The sequence below is a fragment of the Megascapheus bottae genome, chromosome 4 (assembly GCF_031878675.1).
Source record: "Megascapheus bottae isolate mThoBot1 chromosome 4, mThoBot2.hap1, whole genome shotgun sequence".
NCBI lineage: Eukaryota > Metazoa > Chordata > Mammalia > Rodentia > Geomyidae > Megascapheus > Megascapheus bottae.
This window is the reverse complement of record NC_143512.1, coordinates 16,579,480-16,586,957: the sequence shown is the minus strand read 5'-3', so window position 1 is coordinate 16,586,957 and position 7,478 is coordinate 16,579,480.

Sequence of the window (7,478 nt, the reverse complement as noted above, 5' to 3'; positions counted from 1 at the left end):
CAGTCCTGGGCTTGAGCTCAGGGCCTGAGCACTGTCCTTGGACTTTCTCAAGGCTAGAGCTCTACCACTTGAGCCTCAGCACCACTTCCGGCTTTTTTCTATGTATGTGGTACTGAGGAATCGAACCCGGGTCTTCATGCATGCTAGGCAAGCACTTTAACCACTAGGCCAAACTCCCGGCCCCGAAACTTTCTTAATAAGGACCAAGAATCACAACAAATCAGAGAAAGGCTGGATAAGTGGGACTGCATTAAACTGCAGAGCTTTTGTATGGCAAAGGACATAGCTAGTAAATTAATTAGGAAGCCTACAGAGTGGGAGAAGATCTTCACCAACCATACAACAGACAAAGGCCTCATATCTAAAATATATCAACAACTCAAAAAATTGAATCACTCCAAAACTAACCTCCAAAGTAACAACCATCCCATTAAAAAATGGGCCAAAGACTTAAAGAGAGTCTTCTCTGAAGAAGAAACAAAAATGGCCTATAGACACATGAAGAAATGCTCAACATCTCTGATCATAAAAGAAATGCGAATCAAAACAACTCTAAGATTCCACCTCACTCCAGCTAGAATGGCCAAGATCAGGAAAACGAATAACAACAGATGCTGGAGGGGATGTGGCCAGGAGGGATCACTACTACACTGTTGGTGGGAGTGCAAACTCGTTCAACCACTATGGAAAGCAGTATGGCAGTGCCTCAAAAGGCTAAACATAGAACTCCCCTATGACCCAGCAATTCCACTACTTGGCATTTACCCAACCATCCAGAAACAAGGGCATACTAAATCCACTAGCACAACAATGTTCATTGCAGCACTATTCACCATAGCAAAGATATGGAACCAACCTAGATGTCCCTCAGTTGATGAATGATCAACAAGTTGCGGTATTTGTACACAATGGAATTCTATGCTGCTGTCAGAAAGAATGACATCGCCCCATTTGTTAGGAAATGGAAAGACTTAGAAAAAATCATATTAAGTGAAGCAAACCAGACTCAAAGGAACTTAGGCTCAATGGTTTCCCTCATTTGTCATAATCAGTAGAAACCTTGGGCTCTACTAGCAGAGATCTGCAATAGAGCAAAATCTTGATACATAAGGCCATATAATGTGAAGCTAATTGAAAGGACCTCCAGGATATTGAAACAAAAGCCATATAACGAATGATTGTTGTCCTTAATGTACTATGTTATCTCTCATCTCCTTTGCTGTCCCTTGGGTATCTCATATTGTTACAGTACCTCACTTTGTTATCTGATATATTGAATTTATCTGTATTTGGTTAGTTGAAATTTGATAGGGAAGGGGGGAAAACGAAGATGGGTGGGGGGGTGGGGGGGAGGGTAATGGGTACCAAGACATGTGAAAGGGTATCAATGTATGTGAATTAAGGCACTTTCTATCTGGCAAATATCATGTAACCCTTTTATTAATTACAATAAAAAATATTTTTAAAAAAAAGAGTAGCTCCTAAGTCTGTATTGTTTTAAGTGGCAAGGCATATCTATAACTATTTGTATATGTATATACATGTATATTAGCTATATAGTATATATTATATATACCTATATAAATATATATTTCTTCTTTGCTAATGCCCACTAAAACCTGTTAATTAAATTTCTCAGGTATTATAATATTTGCATTATAGGTTATAAGTATACATTTTTCCCAATTTTGATCATTGGTTGATTCAAGAACTCAAAAGTAAATATGGAGCATTAGAAATATTAACAGTGAGTAAATTTGTTCCAAGTACACATTACAAACTTACAGAAGTATCACAATGAAACCCTCATGTGATATTAATATGTGCCAAGAAAAAAGATATTATGAAACTATTAGTCACTGAACTATGTCACTGCAACTGGTTTTAAAAAATGAATGTCTGTGTGTCACAAAGCCTGCTCTGCTTGAAAAGCAATGTCTTACCCAATAAACTAATTTTTTTTCTAGCTATAAATCATTAATCATGCTTTAGAGTTGTGTCTTCCATATGAACTTGCAGCTGAAATTTTTCTTGTTAACAATGAAAAGGTTTCTCAGTGAATCAGTAAGATATTCTTTATATTATTTGTGGAAGGCTTTATTGCACCAACTTAACTGTAGTTAAATGTGTTTGTGTGTATGTGTACTTCTTTCTCTGGGTGTATTTCTTCTTTTTCTTCTCTTTCACCATCTGTGCATTCTCTCCCTTCTTTTTTTGTATTATGGTAATCCTGCTAATTTTTTATACTTCTTAATGCTTTGTTTTCTGATTCCTTCTATATGATGATTGACTATTTTGACAAGCAATTTTTGAGATAAAATGCATAAGAATAAAATTTAAGTGATGCATATATGAAAACATTATTTTGCCTTTACATTTTACTGCTAATTGAACTGGTTATAGCATTGGAGCTTTGGAGAACTCCGTGTCTTTGAAACTCCTCACACTGTTCTACCAACCAGGGACTCTTTCATTCCAGATAGTTAGTTTTGATGTTGTGCTTCATGGATTCATCTTTTTTTTATTTCTATGTTATTTATTTATGCCAAAGATCACATCCAGGGAATCACATAAGCAAGACATGTGCCAGCCCATTCATGTTTTTAATAATATATTTTTATAAGCATAAAATAAGTAGTAATCAGTATATAAAATAAGAGCATAGAAATATAGGAAAGGGAGAAAACATGGGAGGGAGTAGCAATGTTTAACAAGAAATGTACTCACGGCTGGGAGTTTGGCCTAGTGGTTAAAGTGCTTGCCTAGCATGCATGAAGACCCGGGTTCGATTCCTTGGTACCACATACATAGAAAAAAGCCAGAAGAGGTGCTGAGGCTCAAGTGGTAGAGCTCTGGCCTTGAGAAAGTCCAAGGACAGTGCTCAGGCCCTGAGCTCAAGCCCAGGACTGGCAAAAAAAAAAAAAAAAAAGAAATGTACTCACTACCTTACATATGTAACTGTAACCCTTCTCTTAATCACCTCTCTCTCTGTCTTTCTTCTCTTTCTTTCTTGCCTTCTGGCCCCCACCTCATCCCTGTCTCTCTATAAAATTTTTATTCTATTTTTGAAGGGTAAGGGTTGAACTCAGGGCTTCATACTAAGCAGATGTACTTTCATCTGAGCCATACATCCAGCCCTCTTTTCTTTTCTTTTTTTAAAAATAAAATCTCAAAATTTTGCCTGGGCCAGCATCAAACTAGAATTGTATGTGCTCACCAACATATCCAGCTTATTTGTTGAAATTGGTATCTCACTAATTTTCCTAGATGTCATTGTGTTACAATCTTCTTGATCTCTGTCTTCTATATAACTAGGATTACAGAAATGTGTCACTGTTCCTGAATGTGCATGTGTGTGCGTGTGTGTGTGTGTGTGTGTGTGTGTGTGTGCGCTTGATATTCTTGGGGCTTAAAGTCGTACCTAGGCACTGACCCTGTCCTTTTTTTGCCCAAGTCTAATGTTTTCTGACTTGAGCCACAGCTCCATTTCTACCTTTTTGATGGTTAATTGGAGATGAGTCCTTTTTTTATTATTAATTGTATGTTATTGTCAGGGTGATGTATAAAGTGGTTACAGTTACGTATGTTATATAGCTAGTTATATTACTTCTTAAACATTGATATCCCTTCCCATGTTTTTCTCCCACTTTCTTTCCCCCCACCCCTTGCCAATCATCTTGCTTTTTTCCTTCCTTTCCCTATTTCAAATAAACAAATAAACTTATATACAATATACCAGGTACCAAAGTCAAATACAGTAACAACATGATATAAATCATAAGGTGAGAAAGACAGAAAGGGGGGTACAGAGAAGAAATAGTTTTCCATAATAAGTTAAGGACAGCAATCACAAAGGTGAACCTCTTGTTTCCATGTCCTAGAGTTCATTTCCCTTAGCCTCATCCTATATGGTCATATGCACATAGTTTTTGAGCTATGTTGTCCTCTGCTAGGAGATTCCTAAATGTGTACTAATTACTGCAAATTAGGTAAATCATGGAGTCCTGGATTTATGGTGTATAACTCAACATCTTATTTTCTTGTTATTTTGCTTTGTGATATTGTGACCTTAATATTTTTTCCTTATTGCTCTTGTATTTATGTCATTCGTGGGGTTTGAAATCTAGGCCTGGGCGCTGTCCCTGAGCTCTTCAGCTCAAGGCTACCTCCCTTCCCCTGGGCCTGGGTGTTGTCACTGAGCTCTTCAGCTCAGGGCTACCATCCTACCCCTTGAGCCACAGCTCCACTTCCAGTTTCCAGTGGTTAATTGGAGTTAAGAGTTTCATGGACTTTGGTGCCCGGGTTGGCTTTGAACTGCAATCCTCAGATCTAAGCCTCCTGAATAGCTAGGATTATAGGCATAAACCACCGTGCCCAGCTTGTACTTAGTTTTTACTTTAGTAATTTTAGTTTTTAATTTGCAAAAGCTCCTTTGGGGTTTTTCAAAGTTTTCTTCCACTGAAGCTGATTTACTGTTTTGGGTTTAAATTTTTTAAGGTAATTGGAAAGAATAATTATAAAATCAAGATGATCATTATATGTTGTCAAAACTGGAACACTTCTGACAGTGAAAGATATGTGTGCTCATAACCTTGAAAAATAGAAACCAAGACTGTTGGGCCAGTGAAGAAGTATTAGCCCCTTCACAAATGTTCCTTTAAATTTTACAATCACCTATTTCCTGTTTTAGATGTGATCATCTTTCCCGATGTAGCTTATGTGAACAGCTGTTTTTCCCAAATGCCTAGCCAATCATGGTTGTTTAAAATAATTTAGAAAAGATAAATGATTAAGCTAACTAAAGCATGACTTGATCTTCAATGTGATGAAATTGACCTTAAAATTAACTTTAAACAGATAAAATAAATATAAGCTCTGTGAACTCAGACAGACCCTTTTTCCTTCAAGTATTATCATCATAAGAATGCAGTAGAAACTCGATAAATGTCAAAATATAGGACTTTTTTCTGGAATTCAACCCGATTCTGAGGATCTTGACGTTCTAGGGTGATTGCACAATGCCATTCAATTATTTTATACTAATTCAAGCATGTGAGCAAATTTCCCAAGGCTCAGAGTTTAGGACAAAATATACATGAAGTCTTTAATCTCTCTCATTTATTTTTTAGTTTTAGTCTCCTACCCATATTTGCCATCTTGACTGTTGTACTTAATAATTGGGATGGCTTAAACAGTAGAAACCTTGGGCTCTACTTGCAGAGATCTGCAATAGAGCAAAACCTTGATACATAAGGCCATGTAGTATGAAGCTAATTGAAAGGACCTCCAGGATATAGAAACAAAAGCCATATAACGAATGATTGTTGTCCTTAATATACTATGTTGTCTCTCATCTCCTTTGCTGTCCCTTGGTTATCTCATATTGTTATAATATCTCACTTTGTTATCTGATATATTGAAATTATTTGTATTTGGTTATTTGAAATTTGATAGGGAAGGGGGGGAAACCAAGAGGGGGGGGGGGGAGGGTAAAGGGTACCAAGACATGTGAAAGGGTATCAATGTATGTGAATTAATGCACCTTCTATATGGCAAATATCATGTAACCCTTTTGTTAATTACAATAAAAAAATATATTAAAAAAATAATTGGGATGCCTTTGTTCTAGGAAAGAAAACTGATTCCCACTTTTCTTTCAGCCATTTCTTTTTTTTTTTTTTTTTGCCAGTCCTGGGCTTGAGCTCAGGGCCTGAGCACTGTCCTTGGACTTTCTCAAGGCTAGAGCTCTACCACTTGAGCCTCAGCACCACTTCCGGCTTTTTTCTATGTATGTGGTACTGAGGAATCGAACCCGGGTCTTCATGCATGCTAGGCAAGCACTTTAACCACTAGGCCAAACTCCCGGCCCTCAGCCATTCCTTTTGTGGGCACAGTGCTACGGTTTTCTCTTCTACAGTGGATTTCCAACCACCCGAGCTCCTATTTCTATCTTCATGGAATGTGCTGAATTCTTTGGCCCAGTGAGTATATTTCCTATGAAAATTCCCATTATGTTTTCTGTACAGTGATTTATGCTTCCAAAGGAAGAAAACCGAAGTTTTTGCTTTGTCTGACCATAACAAATGGAAAGCTGCAACAAAGCAAGCATTTTCTCTGATATTCATTGATACTATATTTATTTCCCAAGAATTTTTTATGTAGCAATATCCATGTTATATAAATAAAGACATAAAGATACAGCATAGGAACCCTTGGAAGTGCTCAGATTCTAATAGTTTATTTATGCCACTCAAAACTTTGCTTGCCTAAGCTTTAAATGAGGAAGCTAATCCACTGGTAAATTTTTAATTACACCTATGAAAGTCCTTTTCAAAGCTATTGTATGGATGTTTAAATTTCCACAACAGTACAATTGCATAGAAAATTTTATTTGGTTTTTATTTGCATCACATGCCAAAGTATTTACTAGGTTCCAAATACAGATAGAGATACCTAATTATTATTCCATGAGGGTTACACTGAAAGTTGATGCTCTGAGTAATTCATGGCTGGTAGGTCTTGGGCAAAATCCTGTTATCCATCATCAAATCCAGATTCTACTTTGAAAAATATACCTATTTTTAAAGACTTCGATGAGTGATTTTGACTGGCAAAAAAAAAAGAAAAGAAAAGAATAAAGAAAAAGGGAAAAAAATTACTTGTTCATGGGATGGGAGGGAAAAGAAGAGAACAAGGAAAGCAGTGACATTGTCTGGAAGGAAATGTACTTTTTGCCTGACATATGTAACTGTAACCTCTTTAGCGTTTTCAAATAAAAATAATTTTTAAAGGTATGTTACTTGCTTAAGGCAAGGCCCATTCCAGAAAACAATACTATTCACAATCATCTCATAGACATCAGGCTTATCCCAGGCATACCAGAGTGGTTGGAAAAGTGTTTGGCAGTCTCCTTCCTCAAGCTTCTTTCATTGTATTCTCACTGGGACCCTTCCTCATCTGATTCTATAGCTAAGTAACCACGTTTTTATATTTAGAGACCAGAACCCCCATTTATGTAATAGCTCATTAACTCATCTTCCTAGGAAGAGACTCCAAGTTGGACTTCTCACCCCAGTCCTTCCTTCTTCCAACCTGCAACTAGCAGCAGTTGTCAAATGAACCTGTTTCCTGAAAGTCTTTTTTCCTTTCTTTTCTTCTTTTTCTGTGACATGGGAAAAAAATAAACTCATATCCCTGATGAGTGAGGAGAATTCTTGAGCTTCTAAGTTATTTCTTCATGTAGTTAACTAGGGTTCAAATTCCAACTATTTTCTCTCATTTAAGGATAAAAATTTAGTGTTAGAAGACCCTGGCAGGCAAATTAAAATTAAGTATTATAAAAAAAGTGCTCATAAGAATTATAAAATATAGGGGATGGGTGGGGAAGGGAAATGGGGACAAAAACATTAGAAGAGGTAGCAATTATTTTTAAGAAATATCCCTTCTGACATACTAAATCCACTAGCATAATGATATTC